Source organism: Castor canadensis, chromosome 17, assembly GCF_047511655.1.
Source record: "Castor canadensis chromosome 17, mCasCan1.hap1v2, whole genome shotgun sequence".
In the NCBI taxonomy this organism is placed as follows: domain Eukaryota; kingdom Metazoa; phylum Chordata; class Mammalia; order Rodentia; family Castoridae; genus Castor; species Castor canadensis.
The window spans coordinates 7716430-7742903 of NC_133402.1; positions in this window are offsets into that span (position 1 = coordinate 7716430).

Below are 26474 nucleotides of genomic sequence, written 5' to 3' on the forward strand. Positions count from 1 at the left end.
TTCTTTATATTTTCTTATTCCATGATGAGACACTCAGCTGTTTCCATCTGCCATTTGCCCATCTCCTCCAGCATCCATGTATTTGGCTAGTATTTATTGAGCCTACCATGTACTGAGTACCGTGCTGGAAGCTGAGGATGCGCTGAGAGCAAGACATATGGGAGCTGGGTCTCTGTTTTCAAATTTACAGTCTAAGGGTGCGGGCGTGGGTCAAGTGGTAGAGCATCTGCCCAGCAAGCATGAATCCCTTAGTTTAAATCCCAGTATTGCCAAAAAAACCTACAGTCTATCTGGAGGAGGCAAATATTCAACAGATAGTTAAAAAAGTTTGCTGTGAATATCTCCAAGGTTCTTTTTATCCTGTAACCAGTGGTTCTCAGCAGGAGGCAGAAAATGGGCCAGTTTCACCTCCACTCAGTTGGGGATATTTGACAATGTCTGGAAGTATTTTTGTAGTTACAGCTGGGAGGTGGATGTTGTTGGTATCTACTGGGATGAGGCCAGGCATGTTGTTGAACATCATGTGTGCACAAGACAGCAACTCAACAAGGAATTATGTTTCCCAAATGTCAATAGTTCAGAGGCTAGAAAATCCTGCTGTAACCTTCTTATTCTGGATAGTGTTCCCATAACAGATGTACTTGTCCAGTCAGTGGATGAAGAAAGGACATCATTCATTTGTGGTACCAGGGATGCCAGTGTTTCTTAGATGACCATGAGTGAGGCAGTGTTGGTTTCATTGCTATGGGACCAGTTTGGTCGCACAGGTCTCTGAGCTCAGAAGGGCCTGTGCATGGTTGAATCTCTTCTAGCGCCATCTTGAAACTCTTAGAAAATTTTGAACAAGGGACTTACATTTTCATTTTGCACTGGGTTCCACAAATTAGTCCACTTCTGGGGAGGGGTGAGTGAGTGAGGTTGTGAAAAATGAAGTCTTTGTCTTAGGATAAGAGAGAGGAGATGGTGGTGGAGCTGTGACTGCTTGGCCTGATAGGTGCTGTTGTCATTTCTGTCCCTCATTTGCCATCTGCCTCTGGGGTGAGTGGGAGAGGCACAGAATCTTCTCTGATGTCTCAGGTCTGGATTCAGAGACTGGATTAAACATCTAGGGAAAGATCTTCACTAATGTCTCAGACCTGCCTCTTGCCCAGGACTCCTCATCTTCCTTACAATCTTTTAAATGGGAAATACCAAGCATATCTAATAGTGGAAGGAAGAGTGCAATGTGAACCCATGAACTCACCACCCAAGTCCAATGATTATCAACGTGCAGCTCATCTTGTTTCATTCCCACCCCACCCCTTCCTACAAGATTTTGAAGTAGATCACACAATGGTATCATTTAAAATTTTAAAGCTCTCAGTATGAATCTCTCAAAGGTAAGGACATTTAGGAAATACATAACCACTATACCATTGTCATATCTAGGAAATGAATAATTCTTTAATATCATTCAATATCCTGCTGGTGTTTAAGAACTATAATTGCTTCTTTTTTCCTTTTCCTCCTCCCATGTTCCATCCATCAAGGAGTTCTGTCAACCCAAGACCCATCCTGAATCCAGCCACTGTTCCCCATTCAACAGGACCTCCACCTATCTAGTTGAGGACTGCCTCTGACTTGGGTAATTGCCTGTTCCTAGGTAGTCTGGCCTCATTTCACCTCTTGACCCAACTTCCTACTCACCTCTCCCTCCTCTTCCTCCATAATAGCCATAATGGCCTCATAGTTCCTTTCTTTTTGGGCTGTCACTTTGGATATGGTTTAGGTGTCCCTCAAAGGTCCATTGTGACTAGGGGCTTGGTCCACAGGGTGGTGCTATTGAGAGGTGGTGGAAACTTTAGGAATTGGGGCCTAGTGGCCCAGTGGGAGGTTCCAAGACCCTTGGGGACATGCTGTCACAAGGTAGGTTTTTTTTTTTTTTTCCCAGAACTGGCGTTTGAACTCAGGGCTGTGCACTTGCAGGGCAGGTGCCCTACCATGTAGGTCATGTTCTTAGTCCTTTTTGCTTTAGGCATTTTCCTGAGAGGTTCTTGCATTTATGCCTGGGCTGGCCTGACCATGAGCCTCCTATTTACAGTTCCATAGCTGGGATGACAGACACGCAAGCACCATGCCCAGCTTTGATTGGCTGAGATGGGTTTTTGAGGATGGGCTTGTACTGCTTGTCCTCTTGATCTCTACCTCCTGAGTAGCTATGATTACAGATGTGAGCCACCATGCCTGGCTAGAAGGTAGTTCTTATCTGACTCCTTATGTTCTCATGAGAGGGTTGTTATAAAAGAAGCAAGCTGGCTCCTTCTCTCTCCACTTCCTGGTTTGAGCAGTGACTGCTTGGCTTGATATGTGCTCTTGTTATTTCTGTCTCTTATCTGCCGTGGGACCCGCACCAGCTGAGCAGATGCAGGCATCATGACCTTAAGCCTCAAAAAATGTGAGCTAAATAAATCTCTTTTTCTTTGTGAGTAAACTGTGCCAGGCATTTCCTTATAATGACAAAAGGTTGACTATGTCATATCATGATGTATCATGATGTATCATGACGGATCATGACATATGACATATGACATATGTCATATCATGCCATTGACTTGTGCATCGTCTTTCTTTTCAACTAAAGAAAAGACACATAAATTCCCATGTGGTTGATCTTGCTCACTCCTATATCCACATCATCTAGTACAGTCCCTAAATATTTTCTGTATGAATGGATTGACTGGGTGAGTTTTCCAGCCCCAGACAGACCCTGGCTGTATTGACATGTTACCCAAAACAAAACCTAATGTGGGAAACCTGATTGAAGAAGTAGCCAGTTCTGGAAAGCAGTCTTCTTGGATGGAAGAAGAACCAGCCAACACAGTGTCTACCTCAGGACCCAAGGGAGGAAGAGAAAAAACTTGGTGAATTCTTCTATCTGTAGGGGCATTAGCTGGGAGCCGACCAGAGTCTCCTGGGAAGTCTGTTGACAGTACAGATGTTGGATTCTTCCCTTAGCATTGGTTCAGAGGATCCACATAGGGGCCCCTGGTTTTAACCAGCTCCACAGATGTCTCTATATGTGTCCCAAGGCACACATGGGAGGAACACCAGACTGAAGCTTCTGAGGCAAGGGTCATCTTCTCTGTTTAATGATGGCCTCTGGCAAACCCAGGAAACTCATGCAGTTTTGTGGAGACCTTTGGGAAAAGCCCAGCCACCTTGTTAACTGGAGCTCAACAAAACCAGTATTGGAGGTTGGAATAATAATAGCTTATTGTGGGTTAAAAGATAAACTTAGCCTTGGTGTCAGGAACTTAAGTCTGAACGCTGTAGGGGAGAATAGAGGGCTTGGAGCACTGAATAGTTGTGTCCCAGTGTCTCTCAGTTCATCTGGAGCAGCAGAGGGACATCTCGAACACAGATCTAAACAACAAGATAATATTTACTCACATATTGTATTAATGCCTAGGACTGCTGGGACAAATTGCCACAAACTAAGTGCTTAGATCAACAGAAAGTTGTTCTTCTATAGCTCTGGAGACCAGAAATGCAAAATAAGGGGTCAGCAGAGTTCTGTTCCCCCGATAGCTGTGGGGCACAATTGGTTCCATGTCTTTCTCACAGTTTCTGGTGTTGCCAGCCATCCTTGGTGTTCCTTGGCTTATAGATGCATCACCTCAGTGTCTCCCCATCATCACATTGCATTACTGCATGTTTGTATCTATGACCAAATTCACCTTTTTATAAGGATGATAGACATATGAGATTAGGGCTGGTGCTAATGACCTCATCTTAACTGGATTACCTTTGCAAAGACCCTGTTTCCAAATAAGGTCACACTCACAGGTATTGGGGGAAAGGACTCGAATTCCACAAGAATCCACTGAGCACCTACTATGTGCTAGGCACTGAAGAGAACATACAGGTGTGAACAGGCAACCATATGGATACTACTGTTAACGCCAGCGCTCACTGCACTGAGACATGTTCTCTTTACACATCATCTTTTTTTTTTTTAATCTTTACAGAGTTGGTGAAATATCACGGCTAATCCACTTTGAACAATGAATAGCTACTTAAAAAAATAAAGGACAGGAATGTAAAACAGGTCCTGTTAGGGATGGATAGTAGCGAGAGGGAGGAGGGCAAATGGAGAGGGTGAATGAGAGTAAATATGGTGAAAATAGAACAATGAAACCTATTGAAATTGTTTTAAGTAGGGGGGAGAGGGGTGGGAGGGAAGGTTGGAAGGGACATACACAACATTTCACAAAGAAACCCCCATGTACAACTAATTTTGCTAATAAAAATGTTTGTAAAAGTTTAAATTGTATTAGTAAGTTTGGGCCACTTAACCTAGGCATGGCTTATTCCTTTAAAAGATGGGTAAAGTCAGCAGGAGCCCCATCGCCAGTTGCAGCTGCCAGAATCCATACTGCCTTGTAGCTCTGGACCTAAGCCGTGGAGTCTCTAAACGCAGACAATTTTGTAAGTGAATCCTAGATGATCCTCTCCCCCAGGGAATCAGGTACTGCTCTGGACTAAAGCACACAGACAGGAAGGTGTTCCCACATTCTAAATTATAATAATTCCCCAAGTCTTCTCCTCCATCCCATGCCCTCCCCAGCTCCAGTCACATCACCTGGTGAGATGGGGACACCTGTCTGGTGAGCATATTAAAGGGTCATCAAACTCTCCACCTGTGTGGTCCCAAGTGTTCTGGCCATGTGTCATTGTGTCACTGTTTACTTCTGAATGCACGCACTCACCATTGGCTCAGAAAGTACTTGTGCTTCTGCTCAACACCATAGGCTAGATGGTCACGAGGGATGGGGATACAGCAGTGGACAGAACAGAGCCTGCATTGTACAGAGGAGCAAACATGGAACCAAGGAGCTCCACTGCTGTCATGACCATCTTTTTACATTCTAAAGTGTCTGATATTCTTTTCTTGGTTTTCTTTTGGTGGTACTGGAGTTTGAACTCAGGGCATCACACTTGCTAGGTAGGTATTCCACCACTTGAGCCACACCCAGCCCTTTATGCATTAATCATTTTTCAGACAGGGTCTGGTGTTTTGGCCTTGGATGCTGATCTTCCTATTTATATCTTCTGTGTAGCTGGGATTAAAGTGTGTACACCATGCCTCACTTATTTGTTGAGATCAGGGCTTCATTAACATTTTGCTTGGGCTAGCGTCGAACTGCAATTCCCCAGATCTCTGCTCTTGATAGGTGTGAGCCACCATATCGGACTCTTTGGGGTTTCTTTTAGTAAGGCGCTAATTTGATTGTGAGAGTGGAGCCCTCACGATCCAACCAAACCACAGACTCTAACTCCTAATATCATGGATGTTGGGGATTAGGTTTCAAAATACGAATCTCTGGGGGACACACTCAGACTGCAGCATCTTAAGAGAGCAAAAGAGAAGCCAGTGGCCTCTGTGCACACCTTCATCAGGGATGGTCAAGCAGCAGTCATATCCACCAGAACCCCTGGGCTGCGGTTGCCCCTCCAGCCCCACTTTCCGAAAGCTCCTAGCAACGCATTGTTAACAGAGAATCAAGGATGAATGTTTTTTGTCTCCCCCCGCCCAATTCCACTGCTGATTCTATTTTCTTACTAGGACTCAGTGTCATTAAAAATGCATCTCAAACTCAGGTCTGTGTGACTGCACATCAAGTTCTCCTGTGCAGAGTTAACTGTGCCTGTGCAAAGAGACCCAAGTAGGACCTGGGTGATGTGCCCAGGGCACAGTGAGCACCCCTCCTTAACTTGCAGGTCTCCCATGAATGGTCCGCCCCTCCCATATGTCTGCACCACCCCCTCAGAGCCACCAAGTCCTGCCATGAAATGTTTGCAGAATCTTCCCTTCTTTGTATTCTTTTTGCCCTCACCCAATCAAGCACAGTCCTCTGTCTTTTCCTCTGCAATCAGCTAGTCATTCTCCTATCACACAAACTTGACCTTGGCCATTGGAGTCACAGTCACTGTGCTGAATGACAGGCTTGTCTGGAAAGAAGGGAGGCTAAACCAAAGGGGGCACTGAACCCCAATAAACTGGGGGAAAGAGCTTTGTAGGGGAGGTGACTGTGGAGCAGAGAGTTGAGCAGGTACGGGGTAGAGAGACACCGAAAAGACACACATTCATCATGCGCAAACTTGGGCTGACATTAGGGGGTGATGAGAGTGAGGCATTTGCTTTGGGTACAAAATTTAAGGGGACACCCTCAAATTGAGCAAGCAAGATAAATAATATTTCAATGCAATATTTGAGCAAATCAAAATTACTGCCAAAAATCCACGATGAGTGACATGTCTAACTTTAGGCAGGATCATGTAAGCAAAGCTCTTAGCTGAGGACCCAGCACGTAGCAGATACTCAAGAAATAAAATTCAGGAATGGGGAAACAAGGGCTGGAATAAACTAGCCCAGAAGTATCCACTGTTTCTCCAAGTCTTCACTTTGGATGAAAGTGAACAGAATAAGGCCAATGGGGGAACATTTCCCAATGCTAGTAAATAAAGAAAATTAAATAATAGAAGCAGTTTGTCTGGGACCCAGTGGCTGTATAATGCCAGTTAAAAGCAGAGGAAGAGACACTGTCTCTAGGATTTGACATTAGCCTCACAGGTGACACTATTGATTTGATTCACTGCTGGCCCCATGATAGCGGCCATCAGGGAAGAAGACATTACTGGGGAGCGGGGGAGGGGGGCGAAATCAGTTTAACCTCCATCGGTTTTGCCAAGTCCTGTAGAGCAGGGACCATCCTTTTCCAGGAGAGAGAGCTGCAGGTATCAGATCCTCAGTGGGGAGGTGGCCCATGAAGGAGTGTGTGTGTGTGGAAGAAGGATTTGTCAGCTCCAATAAGTCTTTGTGACAAATGCCAGAGCTTAATGTGGACTGAAAAATCCTCTTGGAAAAGTCAAGGTTGCATGCACAGTTCTGAGTTTTAATGAGACTTTCCGATCCTTTATTTCCTTCACAGAACTGACTGGTTATTATTTAATTTAATTCTTAATTTCCTTATCTTCTTGCGTGCTGATTGTCTACCTCCCCAACAAGCCAGAGATGTGCTGGAGCTAGCAGTTCTTCCCAATTTCATTTTGGTGATGGGCAGCTTGAAATGGTCATGGTGGGAACTTTATACCATGGATTTCAAATTGGCAAACACTTCCCATCACGTCCTCCTCCCCCAGTCACACCACCGAGCAACTTGAGTGTGGACATTATGTTGGTCTTCTTCTTAAAAATTAATGATTGTTGTTTTCATTGTACCTATTTATGCTGTGCAGTCTGTTTTGTCTCCTGTGTGCTGCTCTGTCTCTGGCTTAGGGCAAGCATGCACTTGCTGCTTGGTAAATCTTTCCTGGTTTGATGGATGGGTGTGGTTGTTGGCCTTGCTTTTATTCTGAAAAAATGGTTTCAACTCAAGTCTGTAATGTTGATTTCTTTCCTACTTTGTCGTTGGCCTCAGGGGATTCAGTATGGAAAAGCCACAGTTTCTTCTCCCTCTAGAGGCTTGTGGTATGTGAGTGAGGTTTTGGGAGAATATTGGGATAATAGTCAACACATTACAATTAAATGGCAAGAAGGTTCTTAAGGACACTGATGACAAAATGGTGGCTATACATGGCATTTCCCCGTGTATACGCTGAGGGGTTGTAACCGTCTGTGTGTCACTTCTTACCTAAGCATATGGAGGGCACAGACCTGTATCTAGTTCCCCGTGTGACTCATAGTGAACGGTGGGACCTGGGCACCCACCCCCCAGCTTGCTCACACAAGTAAGAAATGATCAGACTTACCCCATGGGTGTTGTTAAGAAGAATGAATTAAATAAAAAATGTAGATGAAGTAGACAATAAAATACTCATTGAATCAATAAAAATATGATCATCCACTAAATTGGGAGAAGAAATTTCTTTTTTCTCAGTTGCACTGTATGTTGTGATCATTCTCCAACAACCCTCTTCCTCCTCCCTCTTCTCCTTCTTCTCTTCCTATTCTATACCCACCCTCCCCGCCCCATACTCTGAGCCATAGCTAACCTTTATCGAATACTCACTCAGCGCTGAGCCTGTCCAAGTGCACGTGCATAGGTGACTTAGTCTGCTCTACAATCCTGAAGTTGGTACTATTATCATCACCACTTTACAAAGAAGAAACCAGAGGGTGACTAGCCCAGTGTCACTCAGCGATGAACTGGCAGGGCTGGGACTGGAACCCAGACGCTTCACCTCACGCCCGGATTACATCGCTTGCATCTTTTCCTGATCCAATTACTTCCCATGGTCTTCTCTTCCAAAGTGCTGTTGGAATAGAAAGGAAACAGCTGGGCCACTGAGGCCTGGGACCCTGGGCCAGATTGGGGACCCTCATCCTGGGGTTTTTGGTGGACTTCGAGGGTTAGAAGGGGATTGTAAAGTTCAACAGGCCTCCGAGGACCTTTTTGTTTTCTTTTCGCAGTACTGGGGTTTGGACTGAGGGCTTCATGCTTGCTAGGCAAGAACTCTACCATTTAAGCCACACCACCATCTCTCAGAGGGCCTTTTTTCTCAGATGTGGGTGGGCAGGCAGACAGGCAGGCCTCTCTCTGGGCCTCTTGGGTACCACAGCAGCTGAGGAGAGATGTTTGCCGTTGCCTTTCCCTAATGACAGAGGCTCAGAAAAATGCAATTAACGGCATCAGTTTTATTCTCTCTCAGAAGGGACTGTTCTGCCTCTGGTCCAGACAGGCTTTTCTTCTGGATAAAACAGAAGTTTGATAAGACTGTCAACAGCTGGAGCAACAAACCATTAGTGGGACCCCTCCAGGTGCAAAGGCTGTGGCCTCTGGGTTCCCTTGGGGTTTCTAGCCTGTGACCTGAGAAGTCTCATGTTCCCCAGGGTTAAAACACAGTTGCTTGTGACATGATAGGAAACTTAAGCTTTGTTTCTTCCCCTAGCTCCCTACACAGAGCCTCCAAGTCTCCCTTTAAGCTCCTAATTGATAGAGATGGGAGGACGCTTTGTTGTAAGTGCCTTGGCTCTCTTAGGTGCTTTTATGTGCTATGACATAATCTCAGCTGGGCTCTAGACAGCTTCAGGGTAGGGCTGATTGTCAGAGGAACCAACTTTGGGATTAGAGGCAGGAACTTTCAGCCTTACTCCCAGCCGGAGTGCGAGAGGGCTGTAGGCTAAGTTCGATCACCAATGAGCAATGTTTATTCAGTCCTGCCTACATAATGGGACTTGCATAAAAGACTTAAACAATGGGACTTGGGGAGTTTCTGGGTTGGTGGATAAAACCAAGTGCTGGAAGGGTGGCACCCAAACTGCATGGACCGGAGCTCCTGAGCTGGAACCCTCCTAGACCTCATCCTCTGTGGCTTTTCATCTGGCTGTTCATTTGTACCTTTACCAAAACCAGATCATAGTAAGTAAAGGGTTTTCTTGAGTTTTGTGAGTCATTGTAGCAAATTCTTACATCCAACGAAGGGTTGTGGGGACCCTGGGTAAGAAATATGGATGGTTTGGGACTTGTGACTAGTGTTTGAAGAGAGGCAGCATTGTGGGGCTGACCCCTTAACCTGAGGTCTGTACTGACTCTGGGAAGTATTGAAATGAAATTAGATTTTACGACCCATAATAGTGGCCAGAGAGTTGGTGAGTTGATTGGTTCAGTGATGAAAATCCTGGAAGTGTTGCGAGTACAGGCCTAGACTCTTTTGCTAGCATCTTGGCCTTTGTTCCAGTCATCTTCCAGCAGAACAACCCACTCGCCTTCCATCAGGAATGACCTCTTCCTGGAAGCCCTGTCACCTCTTAGACTGGGTCAGGTCTCCTTTTGTTACCTGTTCTGAGAGCTTCCTGCGTTATCCTGCTCTGTGCTTTTCACTGTTTATAACATATGCACATGGGTGTGTGTGTGTGTGTGTGTGTGTGTGTGTGTGTGTGAAGAAACTATTTGCACTGGAAACTGGCTTTCTGAGAGTTACAGCCATTTAGATAATACAAAAATAAAGCCAGTGCATCCTGAATTTCATCCTCTATGTGCAGTCAAATACTTCCAGAAATGAAAGAATGTGTTGACACTTCTTAGGTCTTTCCTATCAGGCCGATCAACCCCTTTTCCACAACGTTGAACAAAGTGTGGTCCTTGCCTGTCTCGTCCAGAGCTGTTGCTTCTCCATGGCCTCCCTGATAAACAGCAGCACCACCATATGCTTTCCTGCCGTCTTGGGGTTTGTAGAGCCATGCCCTACATCTTGTCTTTGAGCATAGCAAGGTGCCTAACATTTGTGGGTGAGAGGATGTCCGAGTCTAAGTTAGATCAACACAACTCCAAAGTTGACTGGAGATAAAGGGAGTTTACAGGGAACCCTAGAATTGCTCCTTCCATTAAAACAGCCCACGCATACATCACAGCATTTCCTCAGGGGGATTCTGTGTGTGTGTGTGTGTGTGTGTGTGTGTGTGTGGTGTGTTACGGGGCCTTGAACTCAAGGCCTCATGCTTGCTAGGCAAGCACTCTTCTCTTGAGCCATGTCTCAGTCCTTTCGCTTTCTAGTTTGTTTTTCAAACAGGGTTGAAGGGAGCATGGGCCAGAGCACAGGCTATGGCAGCAGCTGAATCACGGGAAACTGAAGGAGCCACAGCTGTGGAGCACCTAGCCGGCCTGAGGCCTGGTCTTGGGGGTGAAACCACCTGAAAACGTGCCCGGCAGAAGGTCCCCTTGAACTGCAGTGTGTCCTGGAGGGTGTAACTCCTCCCTGATCTCTTCTGTGCTCATGGTCACACGTGAAATCAAGTAACACGAGACTGCCCCTCGTGTCCCTAAAGTGGGGGGACCTATGCAGAGACTACATGCCCCTCGTGGAATTGGAGAAGGTGAGAGGCTGGAGGGGATTAAAAGAAAGCTCCTGAAACTCGGTGGGGAGGAGAAGCCTTTTTGTTCTCTGACTTCACTCTCACCTGAGAAGCCCTTTTTTGTTCCCTGACTTTGCTGGCTACTTAGTCATACTTTGATTCAATACTTTTGGTTTCAATGAACCCTACTTTGCTTTGTGCCTTTGCTCTCTGCTTTATTTCCCGGACTTTTAATTCTTTACTGGGCAGAGGAAGAGGACCCTCCTCAGAGCCTTCAGCCCTGTCAGGGTCTTGTGCAGTTGCCTGACTGGCCTTGGACCCTGATCCTCCTGCTTGCGTCTCCTAGACTACAGGTGCGTGCCACCATGCCCAGCCAATCAAGGTGACTTCTAACAGTAGGTGCAGGTGGACACAGGGAACAAATTTCAGTGGAAAGGAGGACGGAACAGATGGAGATGGAGAGAGAAAGGAACATGAGAACCACCCTGAGAAAAGGGGGTGGTGGTGATGGCGGGCAGGCAGGGCCATTGGGATGGAAGGGGAAACCCAGAGACAGAAATAGGAAGTGGTACCAGGTGAATACAGAGGGGAAGCCAAAGTTTAGATCAGGCAGAACCTCACAGAGCATTTTAATCTGTTCCCTAAATAACACTAGGAGTTTCTTTTTTGTTGTTTGGCAAAGGTATGACAAGACCATAATTTCATTTTGTTTTTAAATATCACTCTGGATGCTGTGTGAACAGGTTGTAGGTGAGATGAGAATGGAGGTGACAAAATTGTAGTGACCCTGACTAGAGATGATAATGGCTTGGGCCCTGTTGGTGACAGAGGAAGTAGAAAGAGTGGGTCATTTAAAAGAAGATTAGAAGGAAAATTGACAAAATGTGGGGCTTACTTATCTGTCTATCCATGAGCTTAGGGGTGTAAGGCAGACTGAGTTGTTGATTGCCTAGTTTTAAGGCCTGTTCTTCCATACATTGCTATGGTCTCATCAGATGTGGGGTTCATATTCCATTTCTACACTGCAGGTTTGGCCATGTGACTTGTGGTGGCCAATGGAATGTGGAGGGAGTGACAGGTGAGTTCCAGCTCTAGTCTTTAACAAGACTCATGTGTCTTCCTTTGTCCTTTTGCACTGGTTCATTGGAAACACTTTTCTGAGTTGCTTCTGCTCTATGGTCTCATATGAATGAACAAACATGGAGTATAATGGGAAACCTTTCCCGCCCCTCTCTTCCCCTCCCCTCCCCTTCCCTCCCCTTTCCTCCCTTTGCTCTCCCTTCCCCTGCCCTGCCCTCCCTTGCCTTGTCCTCCCACTTGCTCTGGGGAAAACCAGCCTCCACATTGTGGGGCTACTCAGGCATCATATGCAGAGGACCACTGCGTAGGTGAGCACTTGAGGTGTCCAGTCAGTAGCCAGTGAGGACCCGAGTCCTATCAATGGCTATGTGGTTCATCTTGGAAGCAGACCCTCCCCTGGTTGAGCCTTCAACTGATCACAGTTGCAAATGACAGCTTGATTGCAACCTCATAAGAAATATTGAATCAGAACAACCCAGCTAAGCTGCTTGGATTCCTGACCCACAGAAATTGTGAGATAATGTTTATTGTTTCAAGCTTCTAAGTTTTGAGGATAACTTGCTCTACAGCAATATATGACTAATATGCCAACCCACTAACTGCTGCTTACTTCTTATTGGTTAGAATGTGTCACGTGGTCAATCCATTCTCAGAGAAGACTGGGAAGTGTAGTTTCACACTTTGAGCAAATCTTGGGCTCCAATCAAAATGTGCAAGAAGGAGAGAATGGATATTACCTTAACAATCCCTGTCTTATAGCACAAAACTATAAGGGGTTGACAATAGTTTGTGGATGAAACCTCACTTTTCCTTTTCTAATTTGGGGTAGTGAGGAAGCAGTTCAGCTCCTGGAGAATGGGGACATTATTGCTTCAGTTCCCCTGTTTCAGGTAAAATTTCAAGAAAAAAATCTCAAGTCCTACCTGTGACCATGTCCTTTTGTAAGCAAGTCAGCCACAAAGTTATCAGCATCATCACTCAGCTGTTTAATTTCCTAAGAGGACATCAATTAAAGAACCATCCTACTGGCCAATTGTATGGCTGTGTGAGGATTTGGAAGGATTTAGAGACTTTTAATTTTTCTAACTGACACATTCCCTTCATTCCTTTTCAAGAGGAAAAGACCAACACATCATCATAATATTTCATGTCACATACTTGAATAGCTGCCATCAGACCATTTTACTTTTTATCCTAATTAAATAGGGAGCACAATCCTACTTTTTATGTTCTCGTAAAATGTATCCATCATGCCAAAAGCCATTTAGTGTTATTTCCCAGTAGGAATAAAACTAATATTCATTGATGACCTACTGTGTGCTAGATCCTTTACATGCATTAGCTGTATGCATGCAACCAGCCAACGCAACAGCTCTTTACCATCATGTCTGCTCTATAGATGGGATCTATGCAAGTGGCTTTCTCGGGAGAGTGTTGAGATTTGAATGCAGGGCTCTGGTTTCAATGCCTGTGCTGAGAAATTGTCACTTGTCCCCTGCCCCCAATTTAAGAAAGACAAATTGATCATTCCAGCATTTAACTTTTTTGTTAGCTGATTCCTTGACCCAGGTTAAAAGAAAAGCTAATTCCAAAACTTTCAGGCACTCACCCAGTGCCTAATTGTATTTTAATATTTGATGCTTTTAGAAGCGTATGAGGAATTAGTGCTCATTCTGAGCTATTATCACATTCAGCAATGTCTTATGGTATGTGAACTGTGACCTTCTGGACATTCTTAACTTCCCCTTCTAATTATTGCCACAGGGATGTGGATAATACTGTGATTCAAGGAACCTGCCTGGATTTTATTTATTTTTTGTCATTTAAAAAAATAAGATTTAGGAGAAAAAGGATCTTACTTTTCTGAAGATGTCAAGAGGCCAACTTCTGCCCTGACTTAATATGGGGTGGAGGGTCATCAATAGGGAATATTTTTTTAAATGGTTTTTTTAAATTAAATTTTGTTGGGAGATCATTTTAGATTCAGATTCAGGGGTAAGAGGTAATCCAGACATATATCTTGTGTCCTTTACCCAGTTTCTTTTAGTGGCAATCCCTGCCACTGAAGTAGATGCAGGGCTGTTGGTGGTCTACCTTGCCGGTGGGGAGGCAGTTCTCATCTCTCCTAACCTTTTGGTGTGAAGATTGTTAATGTTGACCACTTTTTATAATCTCCAAAGGACTCTGGAGATACCATTTTTGGTATCCTCAGACATTCTGATTTAAATGTCTGGGGTGGTGGGCCAGGGGTTGTTCTTTAAAAACCTTCATGTGCAGTCAGGGTTGCGAGTCACTGGTGTAGTGGACTTCATAAGGGGACCCCATAATAATTATGGAATATACCCACCCTTGATCAAGCCTTGAGGAGCTAGGATAACCTCCAGTTTTGGTTACTTTTTTTCTTTTGTTTCATAGGATCAGCACTGTTTTTTGTCTTTTTGGCAGTACTGGGCTTTGAACTCAGGGCCTTGTACTTGCTAGGCAGTACAAGCTTTACTGCTTCAGCCATGCTGCTAGCCCAAGGATCAGCACTGTTTATAGATATTCACTGCTAAAGAAGGCCAACTGAAATTCCTGCTCTCTTAGAAAACTAATTTTTTATTTGGCATGGTTGTGTACACTTGTAATCCCAGCACTCAGAAGGCTGAGGCAGGAAGATTGTGAGTTCCAGCCAGCTTAGGCTATGTAGTGAGACCCTGTCTCCAATTATTTAGAAATAAACTAGGAAAATGTTTTTTTACATTTATTTTAGCCAACTTTGGGGATTTATGTAATTTTGGTGTTTTGTTGATCTATTGGTATTAGAGTCATCTGTGTCCATATAAAACTTTCCAGGGCCCATGACTGAACGTCTGAATCTGCTTAAAGCTCCCAAGAAGAAGACAAATCATTATGTAAAGCTTCCAGGGACAAACGTGAAAGCAAAGGTTTCAAGGTCAAGGGTGAGCCTCTGTTGTCCATTTTAATAATGTCCCTCTGGTCATCGTGGGTGTTGGTTGTTACAGATGGGAATTGCACCGGACACAGAAGGAACTATGGTAGGCGATTTTCAGAAATGCACATACACCTCACTCAAATCCTTCTCCCGTGAGTTAGGCAAGACCCATTATTTACTTAATGTCTTCTGTCACAGACATGAAAGGACTGGGGCTGTGAGGCTCATTGCTGTTCTACTCTTCTATTTCTGCCCAATAAACCACCTCAGGGGTAATGGTGTAACTCGGCCACATTCTCCAGGCAGGACACAGTGGGATGGCTTATTTCTACACCATGATATCTGGGGCCCTCATCTGTGGTGACTCAAGTGACTGGATGACTTGCCTGATGGGGTTACACATGTCTGAGGCTATATGTAATGTCTTCTGGGACTGGTTCTTTACTTTGTGGCCTTATTTTAGGGGATCACTTTGCTAAAGGGTTAGTCTATGATGAAGTTGAGTATAAGGACTAGAAGGTGTGAGCTACACATTTTTCTTTCTTTGAATGGAACGAATCAGATCCAAAACACCATTTTGACTAGTGTATTAGTTATCTGTTGATGCAGATGACAGATGACTCCAAAATTTAGGAGTCTAAAATAATAGGTGTTTATTATCTCCTCCATTCCACAGGGAGGAAGTTTGGGGGCAGCTTAGCTGAGTGGCTGTGGCTCAAGGCCTCTCTTGAGGTTGCAGTCAAGATGTCAATCAAAGATATAAAAACATTAAAAGGAAAAGGAAAAGATGCCAATCAGGACTGTAGTCATCAAAAGTCTTAACTGAGGTGGAACATCCACTTGCAGGGTGACTCATGGGCTTCATGTTATTTCGGATGTGGGTTATTTTATTGCCATAGGCACCTGGTCAGAGGGCTACCTGAATGTCCTTACAACGTGGCAGCTGGGATCCTTCACAGTGAGTGATCCAAGAGAGAGCAAGGGGAAACTGCAATGTCTTTTATGATCCAGCCTCAGAATTCACATGCCATCATTTCTGAAATGTCTTACTGGTTCACAGTTCAGCATATTCAATATGGGAGTGAAATACCAAGGCATAAAATACCAGGAAGAAAGAAGTGTTGGGTGCCATCTTGGATGGGGATGATGTCTCAGGCTCATGGCTCACTGAGGCATGGAACAGACATTCCCTACTGTTACCTCTCACATTTAACAACAATCTCTACACTAAATCTCTCAGGCCTGCTCAGAAAAGACTTCCAACATCACTATTTTTGGCTGAGGCTCACAAGTGCAGGGGTTTATACATCTAGAAGTGTGCTCTCTGGATTGTGGATTGTATTTTCTTTCTCACGGTGAGTGTCTTCTTAATTCACAAGACCCGCTTACCGATGAACCTTTATTCTCTCACTGAATGGAAGGTAATCTCTTCCCCATGAGCTCCTGGAGAATCAGGAGGTGCTTAATTCTGAAAACGTATGGAAAGTAGCTACACAAAGACAGTACCACTTAGGAGCCCTCATGGGCTCCAGGATGATTAGAAAAACATAAAATAATTGCAAAACTTGAGAAACCTCTGGAGTGAATAGCAGCCGAGGATATTACTAAAATCAGTCTGAACAAAGAGTTTTCCATGGAGTGAACCAAACCTTGTGGGGGGTGGGGAGGAGGGGGAGCACGGCTTCTAGTTCCCTAAATGACTGGAACCCCAAGACACTGAAGAAGGTGTAGCACATTCAAATTTCACAATGAAGGGTTATTTTAGGTTGATTGCAATGGTGGAGACTGAGGGGAAGAGACAGGGAATAGACGGAAGGAAATATTGGGAGGGAAAATCTTCCATTCATTCATTAGGCTTTATACTCCCACTGGTTAGGAGCGGTACACAAGGCAAGTGGGATGTGATCCCTGCTCTCAGGAAGTATGTCATCTAGATAGGAGAACTCCAGGTCTGCTGAAGAGGATGGATGTGGAAACCAGCAGCATCTTAATCCTGGGCTCTGTAATCTGGTAATGTGTGTGGCACATTTAAATAGCCTTGTCTTTATTTCTGTTGGTCATTTGAAACCAATTGGTCATTGACAGGCTGTTCAAAGATTGGGCTAAGATCCTCCCTTCTGCTTGGAACTTCGTGGAATATGCTGTGGTTTGAATGTGTTGCCTAAAGTTGATGTGTTGGAAACTTAATCTTCAAATTCATAGAGTGACGGTATTTGGAGTTGGAGTCTTTAGGAGGTAAGTAGGGTTAGACAAGGTCATGAGGCTGGAGCCCCATGATAAAATGAGGATTTTATAAGAAGGGAAGACACCTGAGCTGTCACTCTCTAGCTCTTGGCCTCTCTTGCACTTCCCCTGACTTCTGCATGGGTTAATGCAGCATGAAGGCCCCCGCCCTATGTCGGTGCTATGGTCCCAACTTCCCAGACTCCAGAATCATGAGCCAAATAAATCTATGTCCTTCAGGAATTACCCAGTCTTAGATTTTTCTGTTATAGCAGCAGAAATGGGCAAAGTAAGTTGAGTTTCAATAAGTTCTAAAAAATGGTATGTATTCCTTTCTTTGAGTTGCTTCTTCTCTCCCTCCTTTTGTCTCTTCATCCTTCTCTCCCTCTCCCCTTCCTTTCTTCCTTTTTTCATGCTCTCCCCCCTCTCCATCTCTTTCTTTTAAGGCAATAACACCTCATTGCTTGCCTTGGCATTAAAGAAAGGAAACTGTTCTAGAAATTACAAAGGCAGAGATGTAAGAATGAGGACAGGTAAAGGTTGTATGCGAGAGGTACTTCCTAATTTATTTATTTTCAATTTTATTTACTTAACTTTTAAAAGATAGAAAGGCTTTATTAAAAGGGCCATGGAGGTGGGTGTGGGACCACTGAAATGGGGTCTTGAAATAAGGAAGATTATACTTACCTCCCAAGACCTTCCTGGTTTACTGAGATGCAAAGACAAGTTTCCTTTTTTTTCCCGCACAAGAAATGATCCTTTCTTGCTCCATGAATATCTTCTTTTGCTACAGATGGATAATTGTTGAAACAGAATGGTCTCTACCTGGATGCTAGGTGACCACATGCTCACTGGGTCCCTTTGGATCTGGAGGGGAAGGGTGTTTTTCTTTAAATACCCAAGTGATGTGTTTGCCTTTTTCTTGACACCAGGAGCAATGGGGAGCAGGCTTTCCAGACTACTCCTGGCACCAAGGAAATGACTGTTTTTTCTCTAATCAGAATCATTTTAAGAAATTTAAAAAACCAGTCATGAAAACTATTTTCCTTTCCCTCAACTCCCAAGCCATATAGAGTTTATGGCCCACCAGACTGAATGGGGTTGAATTTAGAAACTTTTCCCAGTATCACAGCCGCCTGGAACAACACACTGATTAATTACAGCAAATGCAGACATAACAGGCTTAGCATGCAGGCAGAGGTGAGAGCAAAGGAATCGCCTCTCATGTGGGGGGAGTATGTGTCAGTGCTCTGTGCTGAGTTTCTGAAATGAGACCCCTGGGAACAGGGACTTAACCAGAGGTGAGGCCTCAAAGCTGGGCTGTGTCACACAAGCACTATGGGCTCCTCTCCTTCCCGTCCTCCTGCCTGAGCACCTGAGAAAGCATCATGCAACACAGGGAAGCCTGGGGCATGAGGTTTCAGGATCTTATATGTGGCTCTAACAAAAGATTCACACGTTAGTACCTTCTGGGTAAGCAGGAGACACTGCATCTCTTGAGGTCAACTCACTTTGATCAAACACTCACATGTGCTAAGTCTTGAGCCCAAGTTCTGAGATGTGCAGGAGGGAATTTCAAATCTACTCTCCAAGTCCTCCATGGAATAACTGGACACTGTTTTGGCTATGTGACCCCGTGGGCCTAGGATGCTTGCCCCAGCCCTGCCTTTTGAATGTGTATTTATCTTCAATCTTCATTTGACGTCAGCTTCTCCCTAAAATTCATCCTGGATAGAATGGTAGGTTTGGTGGCCTGCTTCCTTCTCTATTCCTTTATCTTTCTTCTCCCCACCCTTCATGTTCACATGCCCATGCATATACACACAAACACACACATGTCTGTGTTCCCTACTAAGCTTTCAGGACATAGTGAGACCCTGTATCAGAAAGACCTTTCTGAGCAGACCTTCAAATGTAAAACAGCAAGGATGATGTGATCAGGTTACCCACCCTAGGTCTCCTTGAAAAGTGTATTTTCACTTTTGCTTCAGTAGGTTTTGCTCTGCTAAAACTCATTTTAAAAAATGACATAAGATGACAACAGAGACCTCACTGATTTGTTGTGGAAGTTAAAGGAACAATGTATCTGTGGCAGGTAGACACCTCAGACCACAATTTGACTATGCAATAAATGAAGCCCCCCTTCCCTCTCTGTCTCTCCATTTAGTTTCTGTTGCATACATCCCTCATACACTGATGGCAGACCCTTCCACTTTTCTGGTTCCGGTCGATGTGTTTATGCCAATCTCATTTCAAAGGAAGTGACCTGGACACTTGCAGGGCCAAAGCGTAGTGGCTGAGGCCTGGAAGGCTGCCTCAATGCCTCTTCTGGATGACTTCCATGCTGTTTTAGTTACTTACTGCTGTATATGCCCCAACATATGAGTCTTAAAAAACAAGACAAAACAAAACGTTATCTCCAGTGTCCTATGGGTCAGGGATCAGCATGCAGCTTAGCTGGGTGACTCTGGCTTAGGGACAGTCAAGAAGCTGCAAACAAGGTGTTGCCTCGGGCTGCAGAAATCTGTGTTTCTAAGTTCATTCACATGTCTTTTGTACTGACCACCTCAGGTCTTCATTGGCTGCTGGCCAGAAACATCAATGCCTTGCCACAGTGACCTCTCCATAGAGCAACTTACAACAGGGTAGCTGGCTTCCATGAAGGAAAGCTGGAGAAATGGAAAGTGGGCGGAGGGAGAGAATTCAAGTGTTTTTGTAACTTGATCTTGGAAATGATATTCCATTGTTTCTGCCATATCCTGTTTATTAGAAATAAAGAGTCAGGGCTGGGCATGGTAGTATATTCCTGTAATCCCAGACTACATGGGAGGAATAGATAGGAGGATCATGATCCATGCTGGCCCCAAGTGAAAACAAAAGACCCTGTCTGAAAACTAAAGCAAAAAAGGGCTGGGAGCATAGCTTAGTGGTAGAGGATGTGCCTAGTATGCACAAGGCCCTGAATTCAAACCCCAGTACTGAAAGAAAAAAAAAGAATAATTTCAACTCATGATCAAGGAGAGGGGTTTACCCAAGTGCATGACTTTGGGAGGTAAGAATTATTGGGGGTCATTTTCCCCCAGTCTTCACTTGGGGAATACAGGTCTCTGCTCTCAGATTCTCAAACCTATCCTTCATTGTGTTATGTTCCCCTGGTACTTGACTGAGGCAAGCAATGGGGCAGGGTTCAAGACCCCTTCTCAGAAATGCATGTGCACATGCGCGCGCGCGTGCGCGCGCGCGCGTGCGCGCGCACACACACACACACACACACACACACACATACTGTCCTCTTTCTTACTCTCTTGCTAACTCAACTCAATCCTTGCAATCTTTGACTCCTTGAAAGCAGGAAAACTTACTCAGATTGATTATGAATTCTCCCAAATCTATTATAATGGAGTCATTTCTATGCCAGAGTCTTTTAAGGACTGATTTCTCATACACAAAAGAGTTTGGAACCCAGGAAACAATTCTCTTATTCCTGTTTCTGCCATCTGTTTCAGAAGATTGCCTTGACACTCAAAAGCAGAGAAATAGTTTCCCTTCCCTTCCTGGATCCCTGATGTAACATTCATTCCCCAAAGCAGGGACAGAAAGTCCTAGGAGCCTTGGCTGGCAGGAAGATCAACAGGAATTTGAAGGGAGATAGAAATGTATCTACTAGTGATGCCACGTTGCTTTGCTAAGAACATGAAGGATTAGCACTCTGTTATGTGCTTATCACATGTGAATTCATTTCCTCTTTGTCATCTTTGTTGGAAGCAAGGCAGTTCTGGAGGTGAACAGATAGTGAGATCAAGAATCTGAGTGAAGTTATAGGGTGTAGTCCAGTGACTGGAAATTGCATCCATGAATGGAAGCTTAATTGACTGCTGGCCACACAGTGGACTGGGCTGGCCTACAGATTTTGTGTGTGTGTGTGTGTGTGTGAGAGAGAGAGAGACACCCTGAGGGTTGGGGAAGGAATGAGATGAGACTGAGTATCAGTAGTGGCTTAGGTCTTATGGGAAGTAGGAGGCCGTTGAAATCCTAAGATAGTTCTAACCTCACCAGATGATTCATTGAGCATGAAGAGTTTCATTACCATAACTATCACCATAATTTTTACCATCATCATCATCACCGCCACCATGACTGCCATGAGCATTATCATCACCATAATTTCTTCCTCACCATTAGATCATCACTATCTCCACTATCACCATCGTTGTCACCATCATCACAACTATAATCACGACCATCACCATCATCACTGTAATTATTTCATTGCCATCACCACCATCACCACCGCCATCACTATTACCATCACCATCACCACTGCCACCACCACAATCACCTTCATCATGATCGCCATCGTTATCATCGCTACCATCACCACCACCATCATAGCCATCGTCATCACCACCATCATCATAACCACCAGCATCACCCTCATCACCCTTCTCTGTTCCCTAACATTCTGAATTCTATATTGAACATCTGTAGTGCTTGATTTCATCTTTGCACATGCACTCTTCTGGCCATTGCTGTAGATACCTGATTTGTTCATGTGTAATCTTACAGTCTTTCTCCTCTTGCCTTCTGTCCCACGGCTTCTCTAGGGCAGTGTTGTAGTTTTCCCATGAGAATCTTTTTTTTTTTCCTTTTTCTTTTATTATTCATATGTGCATACAAGGCTTGGGTCATTTCTCCCCCCTGCCCCCACCCCCTCCCTTACCACCCACTCCACCCCCTCCCTCTCCCCCCACCCCCTCAATACCCAGCAGAAACTATTTTGCCCTTATCTCTAATTTTGTTGTAGAGAGAGTATAAGCAATAATAGGAAGGAACAAGGGTTTTTGCTGGTTGAGATAAGGATAGCTATACAGGGAGTTGACTCATTGATTTCCTGTGCGTGTGTTACCTTCTAGGTTAATTCTTTTTGATCTAACCTTTTCTCTAGTTCCTGGTCCCCTTTTCCTATTGGCCTCAGTTGCTTTTAAGGTATCTGCTTTAGTTTCTCTGCGTTAAGGGCAACAAATGCTAGCTAGTTTTTTAGGTGTCTTACCTATCCTCACCCCTTCCTTGTGTGCTAAAGCTTTTATCATGTACTCAAAGTCCAGTCTCCTTGTTGTGTTTGCCCTTGATCTAATGTCCACATATGAGGGAGAACATATGATTTTTGGTCTTTTGGGCCAGGCTAACCTCACTCAGACTGATGTTCTCCAATTCCATCCATTTACCAGCGAATGATAACATTTCGTTCTTCTTCATGGCTACATAAAATTCCATTGTGTATAGATACCACATTTTCTTAATCCATTCGTCAGTGGTGGGGCATCTTGGCTGTTTCCATAACTTGGCTATTGTGAATAGTGCCGCAATAAACATGGGTGTGCAGGTGCCTCTGGAGTCCCATGAGAATCTTTATGACACTAAACTGTGGGTAGCCCGAGCACATGGGGAGTGTCCACTTCCATGGAACAAGATGAACAATCTCCTCTTCTGTCTTCAAGGAAGACAATTCTGAGGAGCATTCTGGACAGCAACTCTGAAAATCCTAGTGATGTGGAACCCTATCTGCTCATAGTGGAGACCAACCTGAGGACATGTCCTCGATGGCTTTCTCTACTTCCCTGTTTCACTAGTCCCTGTCCCCATGCAAACTACCTGCCCCAAAGCTTTTGTCTCCAGGGTAACTTTCTGGGAAGGAGTGGGAACCCTGGTTGATGCACCTTCCCTCCCTGGACTAGATCCTGTACTAAAGAATTCATTCATGATAACTCATCCAGTCCTCATGACTCCCTGTGAGATAGGATGTGGAAGCAGAGGTTCAGAGAGGTAAAAGAACTTGGCCAAAGTCTTGTGGCCATAAAGTGGAAGAGTTGGGTTTGAGCCCAAGCCAGTCAACTTCCAAGGTGCTGCCCTGAGCCAACTCTCATGCCTGGAGTCATGCCCTCTTCAGACCCCAGTGGGTTCCAGTTAATATGCCAGCAGTGTGTCCTTCTGTGGGTGACAGAGAACCTTCTCACCAAGGGTGTTACAGGTAAGTACTGTGTGTGTTCCATATCCATGGTCAGCATCTGCCCCCCTGAGAGTTGATGTTCTAAAATTTCACATCCAGGACCTTGGCCAAGGGTTCAGAGGCTCCCACCCTTCTGAATTCTAAGGACTTTAAAATTCATGTGAGATTCCTTGGCAGCAGAGAAAGGGAAAAATGTGCTTGACTTGCTCTTCTGTTTCTTTTCTTAAAGCGACTCAAAGGTCATTTTGGTAGCAAGCCCGGGGCCCCTAGAACAGTCAGTTCTAGTCTGAAGACAGGAGTTAACTGTTGTTTGTTGAGGCTGGTGTTACATTGTCCTTACAAAGAGAGGCAAATCTCATTTTAAAAAGCTTTTATGTCCTTTGATCTTCTGCAGTGTCAACCTCTGGCTTTCAACTTCATCCCAGTTGACTTGTGATGCAGTCATTGGCGTCTGACAATTAATGTGATTTGAACAGTGTCAGGAACACTGGGTGTGGTGGCTCATACCTATAATCCTACCTATGTGGGATAGGGAGGATGGTGGTTCAAGGCGAGTCTGAGCAAAAAGTTAGGGAGATCCCCATCTCAATTAATAAGCCAGATGTAGTGGTACATACCGGTGATTCCAGCTACATGGGAGGCTGTAAGTAAGACAATCATGATCTGAGGCAAGCCCCAGGCAAAAACATGAGACCCTATCCAAAATATAACTAAAGCAAAAAAGGACTGTAGGCATGGTTCATGTGGTAGAGCGTCTGCCTAGCAAGCATGAGGCCCTGAATTCAAACCCTAGTACTGCCAAAAAGAGAGAGGGGTGTCAGGAAAACTCCACCCTCCAAAATAAATCACCTCCATGTGTCACAGAATTCCATCATTGCTACAAGTAAAGACCAGAATGCAGTGAACACACACCTGCTAGAGGCTGTGTACTTTATATGAAATCACACACTCTGTCCTTATATTTCTGTTATACAGATGAAAACACTGAGGGCCAACTGTGATACTTCCCTTGCTGGAGACAAGAAAGTAGAGCTGGCATTTGAACTGGGGACTCTTAGCTCTCAGAGTCTAGACATGTTTCACCTCATAGACCGCTTCCATTAGTGAGTCCTTCCTTTGGAGTAAGCCGTGCTCTCTCCCTGGGGAATCATGAAAAGGATTTGATTAACAAATCCCTGAAACTTCTTGGTTGAGGAATGAGGGTTCCAACCAAGGCCAATGGCTAGATCCACAGTCATTCCAAGGCTGACTCAGTTAGGACTGGGACCTGGAGGCAGAGTTGCATTGCAGATGTCTGAAAGTGTGCAAGACCATGTCAGATACATTTCCAGGGAGGAACCCTGCAAGTGAGCAGTGATTGATTTGAGCACTGGGAGTGGAGGGGCAAGGAGCACTCTGAGCCTCCAGCAGCACAAAGCAACAGCAGAGAACTCACTACTCTAAGTGCTCTGCAGAACAGTGCAACTGCATCTTGCAGGAGCTTGTTAGGGATGCAGGATCTCCCAAGGGCCCTGGCCCTCTGCATCTGAATCCACATTTTAACAAGGTCCCTGGGTGACTTGAATGTACAATGCAGTTGAGAAGTGCTGAGCAGAGAGGCTCAGTTTTCAGTGTCTGACCACACTCCAAGCAGATGCCGTTGGGACTCATGTCCTTTCCAGCTCGTTCCAGGCTGTATCTATCAATGAATCATGTGCAGAGATGAAGGATAGCATGCCTGCCCCCATCCCCCCACTGTTACCCTGTTGTTTCCACCTTGTGTATATTTTCAATGTAAACATCAACGTGAGAATTCTTGTCACATTAATTTTCTGCAGCAAAGCGTTTGGAGGAGCAGATTCCATTAAGCCATTTAAACTCAGCGTTTAATTTTCTCTTCAGCTCAACTAAACCATTTTTTCCATTAAAATGTTTATTTGGACAAAATTGTTTTCATGAGATCAATTATTTTCTGTTTAAATTTTACAACAAACATTTGAATCATCAATTTCTTTCATTGTACTAACTTTTTGCTTATTATCACTTCTGCTTTTTTGAGTGTTTTTGTTTTCTTTACTTTTTGTTTCTTTGTGGCTAGTCTATCAAGTTCAACCCTCTTGGTCAAATTTCACAGGTCTACATTTGGTCACCAACACCGTTTTTTTCCCATCAGTTTTCAGCCCATTACAATTCAATCACTTTAGCTGCATGAGTTTTACACGTTGATGGTTATTTTTATCAGTAATGGTAAAAATAATCACCACAATTGAAGTCTTAGGAGCGAAGACATCTGGTTTTTGTGTGTCTTATCCTGGGGATGTAAACAAGTGCTGGGCATATGGAAAGTACTCTATAATGTCTGTAGGCAGAGAAGATAGTGTTTGCTAATGATGGACTCAAAAGCTGAATTTATCTGTGTTTGATAAGAAGAATGAACAACTTCAAGAGATAGAGATTGGAGCAGATGGGGGAGAAGATGGAAATGGACAGAGTGCACAGACACACACAAATGGATACACACAGACATAGACACATCCACACAAGCACAAGCAAGCATACAGCCACACAAGTATTCTTAAACATAAATTCACGGACACACGTGCAGACAGACACGTACCCATATGCACAAATGCACAAGCATGTGCAAACACACATACACACACATGGACAGATACATAAGTACACACAAACACAAATATATGCACAGACATGCCCATGACAGCACAGTTGCACATGTGCACAATGCACTCAACCACACATAGATACACCTCAGAACGCATGCCAGGCAGACACATTCATGTACCCACAAACATACGCACATAAATCACACAAGTATGCAACACAGACGTGTATCTATGTACACAAACACACATATGGAAGAAACATATGGTCACAACATCAACACACGCACATACACACAGAAGTATGCATGTACGACGATGCCTGTGCACAGAGACACATACGTGCATAAACACAGCCACACATATGCAAACATGTGTGCAGAGACACATGTACGCATATGCGCAAACACATTCACACAAACACGTACACAGAACATACTTCCACGTGCACACGGACACTCATACACACATAGTCTGCTGGGCGCTGATGCTATGTTCTTTAATGCAGGTAGAGTGAAATGTCTTGGGCACAAGTCCAGTGGACTAAAAGCTGAAGGGTCAGATGAAATGACTAACACACTTCTCTTTGGGGTGTCAGTGTCTCCATTTCACAAGTGGTGAATTAAATGCACATTGAATTAATTGAATATTGGAAAACCAGTTGCTACCTTTGAGTAAAGTCTTCAAAAATTGTACTGGGTCTTCTTTCTCACTCCGACCCTGTGAACACACTGGGTAATGGGGTGGTGGTGGTTGGCCCTTCTGTTTGAGAGTTCCCAGTCTGGTGGGGGAGAT